At 51.7% G+C, this 21021-nt stretch overlaps 1 protein-coding gene across 1 annotated transcript in view; it reads right to left on the bottom strand.

The window, feature by feature from the left end:
* Positions 1-19377, bottom strand: part of Epb41l1 (erythrocyte membrane protein band 4.1 like 1) — a 120361-nt gene extending 100984 nt beyond the window's left edge. The window contains exons 1-2 of the mRNA XM_032904587.1: positions 19089-19377; positions 2103-2154 (exon numbers count right to left, since the gene is read on the bottom strand). The gene's annotated coding sequence lies outside the window, so the exon portion shown is untranslated. The remainder of the gene's footprint in view (positions 1-2102; positions 2155-19088) is intronic.
* Positions 19378-21021: the final 1644 nt, after the last annotated feature.

The following is a 21021-nucleotide window of genomic DNA, read 5'->3' as shown; positions in this document are numbered from 1 at the left end:
AGCACAGACTATCCCTGTCTTACAAGGCTGGGACCAATCAAGAGTCTTTCTCTTGACAGACCCTAGAAGAACAACAGTCCATTCTCTATGTTTGGACAACTGAGCTGAGGTCCGGGACAGCCTCGGTGAATTTATGGAGAGTTAGCCTGATTCTTCTCACACACACACACACACACACACACACACACACACCCTGTCCTGTGATCAACCGAGAGCAGGCCTGTGCCCTCTGTTGTGGAAATCGCCCCTGTGCATTTGGGCTGAGCCTCTCCCATCTGGAAACAACAAATTCAGCCGGTCTGATGTGCTCATCCACATTGTAACCATGTCTAATGTGCTCGTCCACATTGTAACCAATGTGGAGCAGAGATCCAGGAGAGGAAAGTAACGGGGTCACAGCCTCGGAGAAAGTATACCGGACTTAACTTGTGTGCCTGTGGCCTCCGCTACAGCAGGCTACCTGCAACAACCCCTCTCAGATTCCCTGGCTCCCTCAGTAAACAGAGAGTGAGTGACTAATGCCCATGCTCGCTTCTTTCTCTACCCTGAATCCTGCAGAGTCGCTTGCCTCTGAGCCTGGTTCCTGGAAGGGCTTGAGGAACATGAGGAATAAATGCTTTAACAGAAATCTCTACCTCCCCTTACTGTGCCCCCACCTCCCCATGCTCAGAGGAGCTTGCCCAAACGTCAGGGAACTGCTGGGTAGACCCCCTCCTGGGAACTCCTAAACCACCTCCCCTGTCCTGGCTGCTCTCTGGCTGTGGACAGAGAATTCCTTGTTCCCAGTGCTTCCTGCCCAGAGATCTCCGTGGGGCCCCGAGTGCTGGCAGGAAGGAGCCAAATCGCTCCTCTTACATGGAGTTAAAACCACCCCTGCCCCCACTGCTCAGGGATAACTCGCTCCAGCTCTGTCACCCATTCATTCTACCTGCACCAGCCTGGCTCAACACCATCGCCAGCGCCTCCCCCCACAGCCCCTGACCGCACGGCGCTCACACACACAGAGGTACCTCACATCTATCCAAAACTAAACCAGAAGATTCTAGAATAACTTTATAGCCCTGGCAAGCCAACCAACAACCTACAGTGACATCTGCATATGACTTTGCAATTTCCCAACCAGTGTTGGTCGCTGGCTTTTACCCTTTCTATGACCTTACCCTGCTGCGAGCCAGTAGTATTTTTGTTTTCTCTTTTCTGTTTATTTCTCTTGTCTTATCTTGCTGTTGTGAACCAGGGCCTGGTTGTGTAACCTTCGTTGGCCTGGAAAATCCCCTTGGCATCACTAGTACCAGGTTTACAGTCCTGTGCCTAACTCAGCCAACCATTTTCAAAGCGTCAAGTCAAAACCAAAGAAAGGTCTGTGGTATGGCCTGGCCTGAAGAATTAGCCAAGTCTCTAGTCTTACCTCAACTTCAATAGGGGCTACAACCCACTTAAGTTATGGTGTCTGGGGGTTGGCTAAGTGGTAGAGGCCCTGGGTTTGGTTCCCAGCTCCGAAAAAAAGAAAAAGAAAAAAAAAAGTTATCGTATCTGTTAAGATTCTTTGAGGTTTATTTCCAATGAGTAGTTCCCTTAAAAACCTGTCTTTAAAAAAGAAATAGAAAAAAAGAAAGGAAGAAAGAAAGAGTAAAAAAGAAAGAAAAATATGTCCCTGTCAGAAAGTTTAACAAATCTCGTTCATCCTGACCCTGGGTCCCCCAGTGCCTGCCTGGAGCATGGCTACACTGGAACATGAGGCTCCATTGCGCTCAGTGATGAGGCTCGGCAGATCCACCCTCTGGCTTGTCCAATTAACACCCAGGAGATACTGAGCAAAAGAAAGCAATGGCCCAGAGGCTGCAGATCCAGCTAGATCCGGCTTCCAGTCAGCTGTCTGCATCCTCGGTGGGCCAGCAGCACAGGCAGCACACACATCAACTGGGCCTAGCGAAGGAAGACGTCACCTCTTCCTCTACAGGGACAGCACTGTCCCCTTTGTCAGCCTGAGCACAGCCCTGAGGCCTAGACAGACCCCCATGCTGCCCCAGTAGTAACAGAACAATCTAGAACCTGCAGGCTCACCCTCAGCTGAAGCAGGAGATAGCCTGTGGTGCACTCACCCCTCCTCCTCGGCACACTGGCTCCCTGGGGAGGACGTCCTCAGCCAGGCACCTGGAATGAGAAGAGAAGGTTAGCCCCTTCAGCATGCGAGGCTAGCACAGGACAGTCCAGGGAACCTGGGAACTCACAGAGAGCCAACAGAGAACCAGAGGCCAGGTAGGGAATGCGCAGGGTCATGGAGGCTAAGGTGAGGATCAGCCTTCATTCTGAGGGTGATGGGAACACACAGGCTGGAGAAGAGACGGCAACGAGGTCAAGAATTAATGAGGAAGAAGGAGCTTAGGCTGGAGCAGCCACACAGGAAGCAAAGGGGGAAGACTGAAGAGTGGGGTCCACAGAGTTCACAGTGCCCTGGGTGGGGTGAGGAGGGGCAGCGAGGCCCCGCCTGTCCAGGCTTCCCTTCACATCAGTGCAGTTGTGTCCAGCACCTAGGGAAAGCGTCTCCATCACTGTCTCCCCCTGAGTATTCTGCCTCAGTCTCCCTATCCGTGACATAAATGTGGCTGGGCTTAGGCATCTCCAGGGGTCTTTCAAACATTAGAACTCTGTTTTGCTACAACTCCTTCATCAGCTTTTAAGCCCTTTTCCTTCTTTGAACTCCACCGCAAGCTCGGCTTGGCACACAATAGGTGTGCAGTGTAGCTGGAAGGAAAGATGCGCCCTTGGCTCACACACTCGGAAGCCCGTGGAGTCTCCCGTTTGCACATCATAAGGGACATAGCGATCGGGTGAACAGGAGGAAAACACAGTGGTTTATGGATGTGGGCCCTGGAGTGCTGTGGCAACTCACTTCCCTTCCTAATCTAGAATCCCATCCTCTCTGACAGATGGAGCTCTGATAGGATCATCTCTAATCCTCTGTTGGTGCTGGAGGCTGACACTGCACTGCATGCCTGCTCTAGAGTAGAGAACCCACACACAAACCAGCTTCCAGAACACATGAAAATCCTGAGGGCCAGAGTAAACTCCTCCTCCTCTTCCTCCTCTTTTTTTTTTTTTTTTTAAGATTTATTTAAATTTTATTTTAAAGATTTATTTATTTATTTTATTTTATTATTTTTTTTTTTTTGGTTCTTTTTTTCGGAGCTGGGGACCGAACCCAGGGCCTTGCGCTTCCTAGGCAAGCGCTCTACCACTGAGCTAAATCCCCAACCCTTAAAGATTTATATAAGCACACTGCAGCTGTCTTCAGACACACCAGAAAAGGGCATCGGATCCCATTACAGATGGTTGTGAGCCACCATGTGGTTGCTGGGATTTGAACCCAGGACCTCTGGAAGAGCAGTCAGTGCTCTTAACCACTGCGCCATCTCTCCAATCCCTCCCTCCTCTTTCTGAGATAGGGTCTCCCTATGTAGCCCTAGCTAACCTGACACTCACTGTGTAGACCAGGCTGGCCCTAAACCACAGAGATCCACCTTCCTCTCCCTCCCTAATATTAAGACTAAAGGTGTGCCCCACAACACAGAGAGAGCTTGGGCCTAGGTTCTTTTTTTTTTTTTTAATTAATTTATTGATTGATTTATTTAATATGCACTAATGTATGTCTGGGTGATGGGGTCAGATCCTGGAGTTACAGACAGTTGTGAGCCTCCATGTGGGTGCTGAGAATTGAACCCAGGTCCTCTGGAAGAACAACCTGCGCTCTTAACCACTGAACCATCCGTCCAGACCCAGACCCAGGTTCTTAACTACTAGGCTGTCTGTACAATATTTTATTGCTACTTTTTGGATAAAGAAAGTGAGGATGAGAGGTTCCCAATGACCTGCCCAAGAAAAGGGACTTGAGCTCACCTCCTTGGTGAGGAAGTCTGTGGCCCCCTGTGCACCCAGATAGTAGATGATTACAGAGAAGCTCTAGGTTCAGGGCTTGGAATAGGGAGCGGTGACATCACATGGCTGTGTGTGCTGCACGGGCCCCAGAGCACCCACATGGCAACTAACACCTTAACCTTCAGAGGAAAACAGAAGTCCCTGGAAGAACAAAAGCCTCTTTCTTAGATGCCCTCTCTGGAGAAAAGAGAGGAGGCCACCGTCCTGCCATGAGTGAGCAGAGGACTGGATCTAGATAAACAGAAGCACCAACTGGCCACCATCTTGCTACGATCCCAACCTGGTCTTCCCACACCTCCACCCTCCCTTCCCTGCTTCCTTCCTCCTCTGGATCTCCAGCTCCAGAATGGACACAGCTACACTAAACAGCGTCAGGTCTCTCTCAGAGCCTGAAGAGAGAAGTAAACCTGTAGCCACAACATTCCAGAAGCAGAGGCAGGAAGATCACTGCAAGTTCAAGACCAGCCCATTCTACAAAGCATGGTTCGGGCAAGCCGAGGCTAATGAGAACTCTGGTTGTGGGGTGTAAGGGGAGACAGAGAGGACACTACCTGTGGAACATCACTATAGACTATCGCCTAGCCTCTAAGTATGTGCAACACACAAACGTGCACACAGATATGTGCATATACATACACACTAATAATACACAAAAAGACACTGTGCTGGTTGGCTTTTTGTCGACGCGGTACAAGCTAGGGTCATCTGGGAAGACGGAATGTCAGTTAAGGAACTGTCACCATCAGGCTGGCCTGTAGGCAAGTCTATGAGGCATTTTCTTGATTAATGATTGACGTGGGGAGGACCTAACCCACTAACCCACTGTGGGTATCCCAACCCTAGACAGGCGGTCCTGGGTTCTATAAGAAAGCAGGCTGAGCAAATCAGCAAGCAGCGCCCCTCCATGGTTTCTACTTCGGTTCCTGCCTTGAAGTTTCTGCCTCACGGCCCTCACAGCTTCTCTCGGGGAAGGAATATGACCTGGGCTGTTTAAGCCAAATAGACCCTTTCCTCCCCAGTTTTCCTTTGGTTATGGTGTTTATCATCACAATAGAAAGAAAAACCAAGATAACCTGTTACAGGAGATTAATAATATCAATTCTTACCTGCTCCTGTCTCCTATAACAGCCTCAAGGAAGGAGGCCCTCCTGACACTGGCCCCAACATCATGAAAAGAAGGATAGGAAGTCCTGCACTTGTCTATGTAGCTAGGACATTTTCCTTGGGAAGGCCTCTACTTCCTCATCTGGAAAATGGGGGGGTTATCTTTGCCTGATCACTGTCATAAAGGGGATCCAAAGAGGTCCCCCAAAGGCAAGCCATTTATTGGGATATCACACAACTGCCCATCCCAGCTCCCATGGCTTCTCTCTGGTCCATTCCTCAGCCAGGCAAATGGTAAAAAAAAAAAAACAAACCAAGCAGTGGGTGTGTGGCAGTCGCAATATCCTCACACTGGCAACAGCAGCCACTGCCAATCTGAATCTTGGTGCCAACTCTGCTGGACGACCCCTGGGATTATTTCTCCAGTGCGACCAGTCTCACTGAGCAATGATGACAGACCATGCTTCAGCAGAATAAAGTACCCGATGTCTCATGGCGCAGGTGGCATGGCCAAAATCGAGAAGCATTGTCACCCTGGAGGCTGTGAATTATCCAGGGTGGCATCCTTCAGGAAAGCGTTCCTCCAGGGTCGGGGTGTGAGGTAAGGAATGCCAGGCCTGCTCTGTCTCCCCGAATCTCCTCAAATCAGTGCCTCATAGTGTTATTGGAATGTGTCCAATTCAACACTGCCTATAACCACACTGCCCATGGGCCACCTACACACATGTAACAGATGTGCAGCTTTATCTTATGTGCGACTCGTAGCAGGAGGAGCAGGGGCTGTCTCTGACTCTGTTGCCTGCCTCTGGATCCCTTTCCCCTAACTGGGCCGCCCGTCTAGCCTCCATAGGAGCAGAGGCACCTAGTCCTATTGCAACTTGAAATGCCAAGGCCGGTTGATGTCCGTAGGAGGGCTCCCTTCTCTGAGGAGAAAGGTAGTGGGGTCGGGAGGGATGGACAGCAAGAAATGAGGGAGCCTTGACCAAGAAAACACCTCCATAAGATCAGGCTGCAGGCAGACCTGTAGGGCATTTCCTTAGTTAGTGACTGATGGGGGAGGGACCAGCCCATTGTGGGTGGGTCCATCCCTGGGCTCTATAACTCATCCTGGGTTCTATAAGAAAGCAGGCGGAGCAAGCCGAAAGGGGCAAGCCAGTAAGCGGCCCTCCTCCATGGTCTCTGTATCAGCCCCTGCATCAGGTTCCTGCCATGCTTCAGTTCCTGTCCTGACTTCCTGTGATGATGAACAGTGACGGGGAAGTGTGGGCCGAATAAACCCTTTCCTCCCCAGGCTGCTTTGGTTGTGGTGGTTCATCCCAGCAATGGAAGCCCAAAACTAGAGAGACATTAAAAAATAAAATGTAGGGGCTGGAGAGATGGCTCAGTGGTTAAGAGCACCCAACTGCTCTTCCAGAGGTCATGAGTTCAATTCCCAGCAACCACATGGTGGCTCACAACCATCTGTAAAGAGATCTGATGCCCTCTTCTGGTGTATCTGAAGACAGCTACAGTGTACTTATATATAATAAAAAAAAAATCTTTAAAAAAAAAAAAACAAAAAAAAAAAAAAAAAAATGTAATCTGTACAGGAAATATAAAAAAATTGTACACCTTTTAAGAAAGGATAAAGGGAATGGGTGAGATTCATTTATTTAATCCTTTGAACCCAATATGTAAATTTCAACCGTAATCAATATATCTGATTTAGATAACTTTCGTTCTTTTTTTTTTTCATGCTAAGTCTTCTAAATCTAGTGTGTATTTTCAATATCGAGCTTTTAAAATTGAAAGACTGGTTGGGATTTAGCTCTCAGTGGTAGAGCGCTTGCCTAGGAAGCGCAAGGCCCTGGTTCGGGTTCCCAGCTAAAAAAAAAAAAAAAAAAAAAAGAACTAAAATTGAAAGACTGCATGCACCAATCTAACTTCCCAAATCTTCATTCAAGTTTGTCTACAAGGAAAGGGAGTGTTGGTTTAAATGTCTAACTAGTAAATAAAATGAAATAGTTAACAGAATTTAAAACTCAGTTCCTTGGCCTCACCAGCCACACTTGGAATGCCCGGTAGCCACACGTGACAGGCTACAGTTGCAGGACCTCTTTCTACAGCAGGTCCTTGGGGTGGAAGGCAGCGGCCTCCTTGGCTCTGCCCCAGAGCTAAGCCTCAGGGGCACTGCTACACCAGAACAGAATGATGTCCACTCATTTCACAACCCCTGCTGAGCCCAATATGAATAGCCACCTCTGGGGTCCATCACATTCAATGTTGGAGATAGAAGGACCAGAGGTCAGAGGATAACAGTGTGGCTCAGAGAGTGGTCATCAGCTTTGACAGGGCCTGATGACCTAGCAGTTTGTGCTGAGTTGCACCTAACACTTGTCAGGGGCCTGCCCCAGACTCTGCCTCTAGAGAAGAAATAAGCCTTTGCCCAATTCTCAAGGAGGCCTGCTTTTCCAGTGTAGGGTGGAGGAAAGGCCTGGAACAAGAAACCAGGTAAAGAGGCTAGAGGGGAAGGTGAGCAGGAGAGAGGCACACTACACGGCCACCTTCAGTGGAGTCCCTGTAGACTACAGGGCAGAAGATATAGGCCATTCTGACCTCTTCCTGGTCTCTCCTCACTGAAGCCAGCTCACTACACTGACTTCCTGCATTCTGGATGGGTCCCCTGGGCTAGGAACTCTCAAATCCCCCAGCCTTCCCAAGAGTCTTTGGACTAGGACCAGGGTTCATACTTACCTCCCTGGGTCACCTCTGCTGGAGGCAGGGGGAAAGGTCCAAGTGGCAGGCTGGCCCTGGGAAGGAGGAGGTCCAGAGACAGACCTCACAGTAGGGAAAAGGTAGCAGGCACAGGCCAGAAAAAACCTAGGTGGCTCCACCCTTCTCCTGGGGAACAAGGCCAGCACAGCCCCCTCCAGCCAGCCCAGAGGGGTGAAACTCAGCAGCCATTAGGTTTAACAATTAACTCTGGTTCTCAGTTCAGCAGAAGGTAAATCCAGCAAAAAATCCTACCCAGAGCTAAGAAGCCCTGGAAATTAGTCGGGCGGCTAAGAAAGGGAGGGGGCTGTCTCTGCTAGTAAGGCTCTCTCCATGAAGTCAGAGGCAATGTCTGATGCACACTTGGTGGTTAATCAATAAATATTTGTAATAAACAAATAAAGAGTAGAGGTCAAATGGAATAAAACAGCCCTGGTCGGGTGGGCAGACTGGCAGCAGGGGTAACGAACACTCTCTTGGGCTGGGTATCCCTTGACCCCTTTGATGTCACAAATCCTAGGACAGCTCCCACGGAGGACATGCCAGGAGCATGGTTTTGAAACCTTCAGTCCCAGCGGCCATTCCTGAGCTAATCATCCAATCATGACCTGGGGAGTCCTGACTCCTTGTAAGTAGCAGAGGTGAGATCCCACCATGCACCAGGCTGGACAGGGCCAAGCCTGCACTGCTTGCTATAGTGGCTCTGCTGTTTTCCACAGCTCTGGCTGCTTGGCAACGACCTCCTCTCCTAAGGCCCACCCCTTGACTTCCCCCACATCTCAACGTGCCTCCAGCTCCCACCTAACCAGCCCTTTCTCCTTTTCCGGGAGGAAGGCCCGGAATGACGATGGCTCCAGCCCGCACATCCCACTCACCTGGATCCCATACCCCTGGCAACAGATGGCTCCCAACCCAAGACCGGATCAGCATTCCAGTTCTCCTTGGATTTCTGGCACCCGCCTCACCCTTCTCCCAACTCCTAACAGACCTAGATCCAATCCCCACACAGGCTCGGGAGCCATTTCCCACAAGGCTCTCAGCAGCGGGCCTCGGTTTCCCATCTGTCTAATGGGGTGTTAGGAGGGTAGACCTTTTCTCCTGCTGGTTCTCTGGTCTTTGGAGAGCCTAACATTGCTGGGGTCATCTTCCACTTTAAGTTCAGGCGGAACGGGGTTGGGGATTTAGCTCAGTGGTAGAGAGCTTGCCTAGCAAACGCAAGGCCCTGGGTTCGGTCCCCAGCTCCGAAAAAAAAAATTCAGGCGGAACAAGGGGTTTAAATCCTGATCTTGTCCAGGTATCCAGGCAGCTCTGCAAAGGCCTAGAACTGAAGACCACCTCAGGTCTTACAACCTGAGGGAGGAACTAAGTACCTACGGCCACTTCTGCTAAGCACCCCTCCCTGGCTCCTTACCAACTAAACCCCCTTTCCAGCCCTGCTTCCCAATCCCCTTCCTGCTCCCCCTGCTCTCAGAGGCATGGAGAGCCTACAGAGTCCTGGCAAAATGAAGCTTGCCACTCTCTCTCCTCCAGAGCCCCGCCCACACACACCCACAGAGACCGGGACTATATGTTTCCATTCTGTTCCTTCCTTCATATAAACATGGGAACCGCCCTGCCCCACCCCAGACCCCACCATCCCCACCCCCACGATGCACAGGAAGTGCCTGCCTCCAGACTCCTGTTACACCACTTCATGCCCTTCCAGCCTAGCGGCACCTCCGGTCACTACAGCCCGCTGTTTCGCTTCTTCAGCCACATCTCTGCTAGACGCCAGCTCCTTGTGCTAGAGTCTCACGGCCCTACATGACCAAAGACCCCAAAGACCTCAGATCTTCTGTAAAGACTTCAATCTCTTTCACGCTAGCCATGAGAAAATCCTTTATTTGCCGAAGCAGTAAAGGCAATAATCACTCATTTAAAAAGCATGGAGTATACCCGTGTGTGTGTTGGGCATTTATTCTCTGCCGTGCTTTCCAGGCACTGCACACGGAGCTTCAGTTGTATCTCCACGCCCCCATTCCTACTTCTTTGTGTTGGGATTGTTTTGCTTGTGTGTGTGTGTGTGTGTGTGTGTGTCTCTGTGTGTGTGTGTGTGTGTGTGTGTGTGTGTGTGTGTATAGGGGGGGTGATATAGGATTTCTATATGGTCCATGTGTTGGCTTCAAATGCACAATCCTCCTGCCTCAGTAGGACAAGTGCTGGAATTACAGGTGTGCACCCACTCCCACACCCAGCCTGATCCCTTTGTTTTAACCTGAGAAAACCCGAGCTGACGCAGAGAGTGGAAGTGATTTGTCCAAAGTCACACAGCCTGAAAATGGAGGCAATCAGGAGTGGAATTTAAGTCCCTAGCTGCTGCCCTGCCTGGCGTCTCTCCAACCCACAAATAAAGGAGGAGCTATGTGAGAAGTCCTGGCCAGCCAGTGACTGATGTGGGCCACAGGGGTTTCAAAGAAACCGGCCCAGCTCAAGGCTGCAGGCAGCTCTCTCTACCAATAAAACCTCTAGGTCTGGATTAAGCACCTGCTCTGTAAACAGCCCTGTGCAGGGGCCTGGGGACATGAGACTCCTCAGTAGTAAGAGAGACCTGACACCTCTCAGATAAAGCTAAGACCCAGAAGAACTTGGCCTAGAAGGGAATAGATACGGCTCTGTGGGAACGTAGAGGAGGTAAAGAAAACCTCACTGTGAGGTGGAGGAGGGCCTGGGAGGGCTTTATGGGCCAGAGGTTGGCATGGAAACAGAGCCCTGAAAAAGACGTACGGAACTTTGACAGGCAAGGCTGGCATTCTTGGCAGGAAGAAACAGAGGAGCGAGGGCAAAGAAGAACTCGGGTGAGCACTGGGCGTGCCCCGAGAGCCTCCGGAAAGGAGTTCTACTCACCCTCCACTTGGCACGAGTCCAGGTATCCAGGGAGCCCTGCAGAGAAACCACCTTGAACTTGCCCAGACCCACAGGCACCTGCTGCACTTCTGGTGAGTGGGCACGGGTGAGGGAGACTGAGTGGGGACCTGCCCGCCCAGACATGTGGTTTGACACGTGGGAGGGGACGGGAGGAACCTGGATCCTGGCTCTGTCCATTCTCAGGAGACAGTGATGCTGAGGACAGGTCAGGGCAGGTGACACAGAGGCCCAAAAGGAGAAGAGCAGAGCCCACAGACTGAGCAGCAGGAGACATGACTTACAGAAGCACAGCATGGACAGTTGCTATGATCCTGCTCAGCCCCCACTTTACATGGGAAAACTGAGGTTCAGAGAGAGGAGGGGACTGACCCACAGTCAGTTGGCACCTTCATGGCAAAACTAGCCAGCAGAGTACCAAGACACTAGGCGGAAACAGTCTCTCTGCATGGCCCCGCCATCCGCTCCCTGATGACCCCTCTCTAGACCTTATTTTTAGCGCCATAACAATCCTGAAGCTAAGGCATGGTGGCTCCAGCTGTTATCCTAGCAGCTGAGAGGCTGAGGCAGGAGAAATGCTGCAAGTTCCAGGTCAACATATAGTATGTATGAGTACACTGCAGCCGTCTTCAGACACACCAGAAGAGGGCATCAGATCCCATTACAGATGGTTGTGAGCCACCATGTGGTTGCTGGGAATTGAACTCAGGACCTCAGGAAGAGCAGTCAGGGCTCTTAACCACTGAGCCATCTCTCCAGCCCTAATCAGGGAATCCTTAAAGGTAAGTCCCCACGCCCCTTCTGCAGACAACTAACTGATTTGCGGACAGTGAGTTGCTTAAACTAGAAGACTCAGCCTCTATGAGACGTTAAGGTTGGTAGTGGTAAGATAACTAGGAAAAAAACAAAGGAAGCCAGGTGTGACAGCTCATGCTTTTAATCCCAGCACTCAGGGGACAGAGGCAGGAGGATCTCTGTGAGTCTGATGCCAGTCTATGTAGCAAGTTCCAGAACAGCCAAGGCCACACAACGAGACATTCTCTCAAAAATAAATAGATAAGTTAAAGATGAAGTCAAAGGACCTTCAAACCTGTCCTGTCACTTTCCTCTGATGTCATATCTCTCCCAAAGTTAGGCGGGCTGCTGCCCAGAACAAGGCGTCAGGTGTGGCCAGCCCTGGGTCCTGAAGCCCCTGACACTGTGGCAAAGCACAGGCTTGGAGTCTCTTCTCTTAGAATTTGAACAAACATATGCAACTCCGTGGCCCTAAATGTTCTCACCGGCCCCAAGAAAGACTCAAAGGGACCTGTGGGCTTTGGCCTGACCAAGACTTAAACCCCAGCTGTGCCTCTTGCTGACTGAGCCCTGGGTAGGCCCTGGGCCTGTTATTTAGCTTCCTCTGATGTGACAGGGATTGTAGTCTGTGTCCCTGGGTAGTGGCAAGAATGAAGAGACTGAAGTCCCCAGAAGCGCTTAGCACAGCACCTGGTGTGAAGGAGAAGCCAAGGTGACGGTAAGTGACAGCAGAGATTTCTAAGTCACCCCAGTGAGCCTGTGACAACCCCAGGCTTTCTAATTCTAGGTAGCCCCAAGTCAGTCACCTGAAGTGGCTCTGCAGACTTTATCTTTAGACCTTTAATCTCAAGAGAAGGAGAGGGAAAGTGGAGGGAGCGAGAGAAAACCCAGAGGAAGAAGTAAGAGGGAAGAATGAGGTGGGGCAGCTTGGGGCAAAGATGGCTTAACTGGAAACTGCCCAGTTAGGATAAGCTCCCTCCCCTCAACCCCTTTCCCAAGCCTTCTGAGGCCTGCAGGGGAGCACCAGCCTGTTAATGGGGTGGTGGAGCGTAGGTGCCTGCAGGTCCCGGTTCCCACACAGTGCAGAAACCTCCTCCCCTTCCTTCCGCTGGAGTCCATAGACTGTTACCACCAGGCTGGCAACAAAAAACCTACCAGGTCAGTCAGACAGGTACTGTTTGCTCACTCAGACCCAAGGGGCCTCTTTCTTTTCTGTTTAAATGTTTATGTGTATGAGTGCATGCCTGCCATGTGCATGCCCGGTGACCCAGGAAGCCAGAAGAGGGTACTGGATCTCAGAACTGGAGTTAGAGGTAGAAATGAAGCCACTGTGTGGGTGCTCTGCAAGTCCACTCTTACCACTGAGCCACCTCTTCAGACCTTGAGGCCTCCCAGCCGGATCCCCACCTCTGTCTAAGGCAGAGCCCTCCTCAGGCACCTACGTGCCCTCAATCCTGCTTCTGGAATGGAAGCTGCAAGTGGAGAAATTGCACTGTTCGGAAGCCACAGATAAGGTATTGCAATTGCGACGGACAGCTTCGGGATGTCACATCTGTCTAAGTCTAAGTCTCCCTTCCCTGACTCACGAAGTCAGCCAGAGGATTCATGTCTGTGGTTTCCACAGTTCTGAGCCTGATATTAACACTTCATGCAAAGCCTCTACCTCAGGGAGAAGGAGAGGCCCTCCCTGGGAGAAGAGTGGGCTGGGCTCTGTTGAGGTGCAGCGGATGTGGCAATGGCCAAGGATTATTATGATGATGAAGGTTATAATTAAAAAAAAAAAATCACAGCAACAAACCCTTAAGCAATTCACAAAAGGCGTCCTCACCATCTCCTGGGATTTGAAAGCTGGCAGGATTGGTCTAGATTCTAGACCAATTCTAGACTCCAGAAGATGATTCTTCACATCTGAAAATGTAGCAAGGTTAAGTCACTTAGCTACTCGGTGCAGGGGAGCCCCAGAGGGAGTAATAATTGAGTCCCGTGTACCACCTCAATGAATGTGCGTGTAACTTCATCCCGACCAGGGTTCGCTGTACCACTGTCCCAGTTTCATAGAGGAAAGAACTAAGACTGGGAAAAGGTAACTAACCCACCCTAAGGCTCGGGGCCACTCCATTCAGAGCCTAAATTTGGAGCTGAGCTTAAAGACTCTCAGACCTATGCTATGCTCTTTCCTACCTCCTGTGGGTTGAGTAGTGAGTGACACCCACCCCTTTCCCATCTCGTCTAAGTAGAACCTCAGAATATGGCCTTATTTGGAAATAGGGTCTTTGCAGATGTGAATAGTTAAATTAAAACGAGGACACAGAAGATTAAGGCAGGTCCTAAACCTTAAAAGAAAGGAACCACAAAGACAGGGAGAAAGTCACTTGACACACAGGGAGAAAGTCAGACCGTGACAGGAGCAGACCAGTCAAGGCCACCACTGCTGTCCTCCTCCGGAAGCCAGAAGGGACCAGGGAGCCCACTTCTGGAAGCATTGGATACCACTTGGCTGAGAGTGGATGTCAGGATCGCAGAACTGAGAGAGTGTAGGTCTGCAGCTGTGAGCTCCCTGGACTGTGGCCTCAGGAAGGAAGGCAACACACTCCAGGAAGGCAACCCTTTAGCAGACCCAGAATCAAGCATTCGTGGAGCTAAGAGGGTCTCAAAGCCCATGAGAGAGAGAGGTCAGTCCATTCTCTGGGCCACTTGACTTTTGGACAAACACACACACACACACACACACACACACACACACACACACACACACAGAGAGAGAGACAGACAGACAGATAGAGACAGAGAGAGACAGACAGACAGAGACAGACAGAGAGACAGACAGAGACAGAGAGAGACAGACAGACAGAGACAGACAGAGAGACAGACACAGAGAGAGAGGCAGACAGGTAGACAGAAAGCTAGAGAGCTAACAATTTCCATTGAGTTTGTTTATCAGGCCCAGCCCTACCTGTCTAGTTCCACAACCCTCCCTCTCTACCTTAAATCAGGAGCTCCCACCACCTGGAGAGTGGTTTTTGAAATGCAAATCCAATCTTACCCCCAGCCGGCTTAATTCTCTTCCCTAGTCTCCAGCTAGACTAGGTCAAGCTCTTCCACAGCTGTGGAGGCTCTCCTCTCCCAGTTCTGTAGCCACTCACTCTGCCTCTCCCACCCTCCAGCTTTTACTTCAGCCACACGGAACTCTTTGGGATAATAAGCCACATTGGCCTGGCACATACTGGTCCAACAAGACCATACATATGAAACCCAAACGCCGGTCTTTTCCTTCCCCGTGAAGCTTTTCTTCCCTGAGCAACCGCACCTCCCCACCTTGTGTATCATCATCACGGTGCTAAGGCATCCTTACGGATAGACTGCCATCTCCGGGTGGGCTGTGAACCTTGCTGTACTCATTTCTCTGCCTGCAGGCCCAGGGCCCAACACAAAGGCATTCGAGCAGGCTGAGCGGAACTGTGCAGTAGCCACAGGAATAACAACAGCTAACATTTACCAAATGTTTACTCCGGGCCCACATTGTGCAGACTGCTCCATATGTAGGGTCTCATTTAACTCTCAAATCAACCCTGTGAAGCCCAGACTCGTCTTGGTTCATTTTACAGGTAAAGAGATATGACATAGGAAGAAATGGAGTCACTCTCTCAGCTACGCCCGACGGGCTCCAGTGCCAGGAACCATCTAATTCAGTTATCAACTATGACTTGGAAACATTAAACGTATGATTCCAGAAAAACACAATCCCTACAGTTTAAGTTGGAGAGTGTTCTGAGTAGCGTGGTGAAGCCCTCTTTTTTCCTGCTTGGTTCTGCTTAAAACATGAATCATTCCTTGTCCCGCACCATCTGCCCTGTATCTGCTGCCTACCAGTCAGTCAGTCAATAGGCACCTCGGTTATCAGGCCGACTGTTGCACTGGAATCTTCACTCTCGTGCCCAACTCTTACTTTACACAGTAGCGTTCCCAATGCATGCGAATTAGTGACATAAGCAATGTGGATACACCGGAGAAGTCACAAAGCACTCCCTCGAAGTGAAAAGATGAAAGTTCTCAACTCAATGTGCAAACAACATGGTACGCATGTGGTTAGTACTCTTCACTTTTAGACTCCCATAGGGAGTCTTGGACTAGATCCTCACTGGCCAGGAGGAACTGCCATGCTGACAGCATTCACCCCAACACCTCATGCAAAAGAGGAAAGTGAGGTGTACAGTCACACCCCAGACCTTTAGATTCCTCACTCATCCTCGGCCCAGACGCATGGGATCGTAGTCCAGGAGGTCTCAGAGCACAAGCAAGGCTATGTCTCCCACAAGCTTTCCCCTGCCTTCCCCAGGCAGAGCCATAGCAGCTGGGGGAGTGGGGGAGGGGAGGGCGCACAGTGAGAGCCAAGTCTGCAGTCAAGAGACTGGAGTGAAAAAGGTGGCCTGCCTAGAACCCCACAGGTCCTGCTTGGATTGGTAAACCATCAAAGCTTAAGGAGAAACTTAAGAAAGGGCATCGCTTAGCGTCATGTCCTAACCTAAATGTATTTACGTTTTTTTAATGTACATTGGTGCTTTGCCTGCATGTGTGAGGGGGTCCGATCCCGTGGAACAGGAGCTGAGTTTCAGACAGTTGTGAGTTTCAGACAGTTGTAAGCTGCCGTGTGGGTGCTGGGAACTGAACCTGGGTCCTCTGGGAGAGCAGCCAGTGCCCTTGACCACTGAGCCATCTCTCCAGCCCCTTGTCTCGTACTTTAGACTTTAATTCATGTGACAGGCTTATGGAACACGAATCGAAAGCCAGAAGCTTCGGGACACTAGGATGATGAACAAGCAAGTCCCCGCCCAGGTGGCACTTACAGCCGCGCTGAGGGAGACAATCAGGCAACTAAAAGTTCAAGTGTAATTACACACGCTTCCAAGCCCTGGGAGAGCTGCGAGCTCTGAAAATGTATGAGGGGAGATACTCACCCAACCTAGGGAGTTGGCCAAGCCCTGCCCCCTCCCCCAAAAGACACCATCAAGTGGGAGTCTGAGGAAACCGGGGAATGATGTGCTAAACAGAGGGGCCTGAAGGCACAAAAATCCCAGAGTCAAGTGTGCAAGGGCTGGCTTGTACCTGCCTTCCTGTCAATCAAGGTAAGTGTTGAAGAAAATGAACTTAGGGAGTAAGCTACAGGGTACGATTTTGCTTTGGTCAGCAAAGAAGTTATCTAAGACCACAAGGAAGACCTGGGACCTACTAAGGAAGGCTCTGGGGCTACTTCAGGTACATGTATGGCAGGCTGCAAGGAAGAAGGAATATCCCCTCGTTTCAACCTAGAAGTTCCTGGCTTCTCTAGAAGGTGGTAGAACAGGTCAGAATAATTTGCATTCATTACAACTGCTAAACCCCATCCCCAGATTTTTGCATCATGTATGTCTACCAGGAGGCTCCAAATTTGCATTTCTAATAAACTGGTAACCTCGCTGCAGATAGTAAGCTGCCCACACTGGGAGCTGGTGCTCTAGGCCTAGTGAGGAAAGTAGGGGGTAAAGCCAGAATCTCTGGGGGGCAAGAAGGCTCAATTCCCGGCTAGCAAGGCGTCTCAGTGGGTAAAGGCATTTCCTACCAAGCCTGATGACCTGAGTTCAATCCCTGACTTGCAAGTCACCCTCTGATGTTCACGTACATACTGAATATAACCTTTTTAAAAAGAGCAGTGAATTCCTAAATCTTGGCAATAAGACAAGTCTAGAACTCTGAGCCAAAAAGTCCAGCCTCAGAGACCACACTGGGCTCCCTAGTCACCCAAACAGAGAAACTGAGGCATGGGAAGGCCAGCGTCTTGACGAGAAGGGCAGCTAAATAAAAGTAGACACAAAGGGGGTTGGCTGCTGTCAAAAGGACACTGACCCCTGGACCAGAGTTCAGTGCCTGCGCTGCCAGCCAGGGCAGTGGCTCTCTTGAGATGTGTGTTCAGGGAGAGAGGTGAGAAGCCCAGCTTCCCCTGCCTCCACTGCCTCTGGCAGGAAAGCAGCTGGAGAGTTGCAGAAATCTGCCGTTGGGGGCTCCCTCCCCATGCACCATCCACTCACCTCCCTTCTGCACCCCCTGCTCTCTCTCCCTTTCCACTCCAAGGCCTGCACATTTATCCCTGTACACGAGCCAAGCAGCAAGGAGGGAAGTTAGAGGGAAGACCCAGGAGAAGGCTGGAGCTCGCGCGTCCTCTCTCCTTCCCTCTGTGAGATTCTCGGTTTCTCTAGATCCTTGTCAAACCCAGTCTACCTACACGTCAGTACCAGTGTCTGAACCGGGCAGACAGTGACTAAATCCCCAAACTTCCTTGTAATCTTGTTTTTCCAATGGGGGGGGCTTTCTATTCTGCTCCAGTTAGCAGCAAAATGGCACTTCTCTTACTGTCCCACCTCCAGGTTCACCAAATACACAAACAGCTACACACACACACATAAAAACAGATATACCAGAACTTATCAAAACAGATGCACATATACATCCGGAGATACCTTATCACTCTTCATCAGTACACTATACATATGCACCTAAAAAATGCACGAGAAATATACAGGGAGAATGCACACATACACCCAGACTAGACGTACATGCCGTGCCCAGTACATGGGGGAAGAGATACAGAAACTCATCTCTCTCAAAAGTATGGAGACCTTCTGAGAGGGGATTCCTTGGAGCCGGGCGCTGGCCATTTAAGATAGTGATCAGTCTAACTAGTCTTTTTAGAGTACCTAGGCGGCTGCCCTTCCCAGTGTCCAGGGTGAGAGAGGGAGGGTACCTAACCAGGCTGGGCTGCAACTGGCCAGGGTGATGGTCTTTACACGAACAAGGAAACATATCTCAGAAACCGCTGGGTTACTAGCTGAGGGGCCGCTGTTGCTACTACCCACACCCTACACCCATGCCTGCACACACCCACCCTCTTCACACCTAATCACCCACTCCACCCCTCCCCACACAAACACACACCCGGGATTTGAGCAGGCCACGCCCTCCGCTTCAGCTCAGCCGGGAGCCAAGCTCCGCTGTCAGTAGGGCTCTTCCATACCCCGGGTGTGGCTGCCCACCTGCCAGCAGGGAGTCTCCACTCAGCTAAGACGCCCCCGCCGCCGCTGCTACCCACTTCCTAGGCCAGTGCCGGGCTCCGGGCGACGCCAGCGCCTCGGCCGCCGCCCCCACCCCCTTCCTCCCGGCAGTGCGGAGACAAAGCCGAGCACACGCACACAGGGGCTACGCGGGTGCACACCCGCCCTCACACGCGCACACACACACGGGGAGTCACACTGGCGTGCACACAGTGAAACACACACACGCACACTCACACACACCCGCCATAGGCTTCAGCCACTAGCTAAGCCATCAGTACGGGCACACTCCCTCATCCAGATGTACACCCAGTTACACATTGGGACACACCCTCTCCAGGCACATCCGCGGACAAGCAAACGCAGACACACAGACCCTCACTCAGATTAGCACACCACCCAGCCCCTTACCCAGATGCACACGCACGTACACGCCAAACATCCACTCGCACCGATCCACGGACACACGCGCGTTCACATTCAACTCACACCGGGAGACGTGGACCCCGACCCACGTACCCGCTAAGACACGAATTGTAGCTCCGGCTCCGGCCACGCACGTCCTCCAGCACGCGAGGCTCGGGACGTAGCGACAGCCTGCGCGGTCTCCGCGCCCTGCTAACCTGGCGGCGGCGGCGGCGCGGCTTCCGGGAGCCGTCCGTCTGTCTGTCTCTCGGTGCCCTCGTCCAGTGGCCGCCCGAGCGGTCTTCAAGACGCTCAGGAGCTGCGCAGAAATGCCCCGCTCGCTCGCTTGCTCGCTCGCTCGCTCGCGCTCCTTCGTTCCCTCCCACGGCGCTCAGCCCCCTCCCCGCCCGCTCCGCACACCCCCTCTCCCCCTCTGCCCCGCCCCGGCGGCTCCCTGGGAGGAGGCGGCGGCGATCCGGGCCAGGCAGCGTCCGAAGGGTGTGCGAGCAGCGAGCGCGACCCACTGGCCCTAAGAACTGAGCTGCCCCGGAGCAGGCGCGTCCGGTCCCAGGGAGGGGGACTCGGAGGGGTGTGCGCCCCGCGAGCCCGCGCCTTTCCCTTTCCCACGTGGGCCAGACGCCCACCTGAGCCTCGGTAGAGCTCAGAGGCCGGGTCGAGCAGCGAAACCACGAAGAGGAGACTCTACACAGAGCTTTCTCTCCCTCCAGGACCCAGCCCCGTGGGCTCGGCCCTCCTCCACCTCCTAGAGCGTCGCCACCGCCACCAAGCCCGCTTTACCTCGCCTTTGACCGAAAGCTTGGCGTTCAGACTCGTAGCCTGGGCTAAGGTGAGGGGACCAGCAGCACCACTGGCCTCTTCTCCCTCTGGCAGGGACCTGGCCGACGCCCACCACCCTTCAGCCTCTCTCCTATTGTTCGGGCGGCCTAAGCTGCGAAGCTGTGAAGGGCCATGCAGTTCTTTCCAACCAGTCTCAGGTGGCAGTCCTTTTGCGGTCTCTGGGAGCTCAGCAAGGGCCGAGCCCCTGGTCCCAAGACCCTGGGGCCCATAGGCTCAAGCTTGCTCAAAGTCAAGCTCTTCTCTGAATTAGGATTATAGCCGCCCTGGACCTTATCGGGCTCCTGCCCGAAGGTACTGTTTTGAATACACACACAAAGCTAAGCATAGGGAAGGGACAAACTAAGCCAAACGGTGAACCTAGAATTGCGTCCGTAGAAGGTAGGGCGTCTATGGGGTTAGTGTATAGTTGACAAAACAGAGCTTGGGTTCCCAGAGCAAGGGCCAGACCTCAGAAGGCCAGGAATGTAAGCTTCCTTTGTTAGACTTTGAAGGGAAGAAAAGGAGAAAGAAGTAAATGTAGGAACTTAGAGGGTTTTATTAGAGGTCAAGACCAGGGTAACAGCACAGGCAAATGACTCCTAAATGTAACACCCTCACCTCCCGTGACCTTACCTTATCTTAAGTTGTAGCTGAGATCCACCTCGGTCTGCCCCAGGTAGCACAGAATCAAAGGCTAGGCCAGCAATTCTGGTTCTTCACTGAGGTCCCATCCCCTCCTCCCCACCCACTCCGTTCCAGTACAGGATGCTAAGAGCAGATTGGAATCAAACCGCTGAATAGATAAATCCAGAAGGGGAGGCCTGGTGTGGACCTCCAGGGACGTTGATAAACTAAGGAAACCAAGGCCCTAAGACATGACTCACCCAGCTTTCTTCCACAGCACGGAGGAAATACTCATATGCCTCACTTCGTCTCCACAGTTGCACCAGAAGGTGGACGTTAGCACAAAGTCACTAAGGAGCTTGCAAAATGGCAGAGGCCGGATCCTGGAAGCTGATTTTGAACGCCCATATTTAACCGTCAGGCCAGCCCTGTATGTAAGGTGATGGTAATTGGCCTCCTAGAGTCAGCACCCACCATGACAGGACTCTATTTATGGGTGTTTCCTGCCTCCATGTAGTTTCCTGGGTCCAAGCACAGACCCTGATTCAGAGACCTAATTTATTAAATATCTACCTCATGGCATGGG

This window comes from Rattus rattus, chromosome 5 (genome assembly GCF_011064425.1).
Source record: "Rattus rattus isolate New Zealand chromosome 5, Rrattus_CSIRO_v1, whole genome shotgun sequence".
Lineage (NCBI taxonomy): Eukaryota > Metazoa > Chordata > Mammalia > Rodentia > Muridae > Rattus > Rattus rattus.
This window is presented reverse-complemented; position numbering and strand designations above follow the sequence as displayed.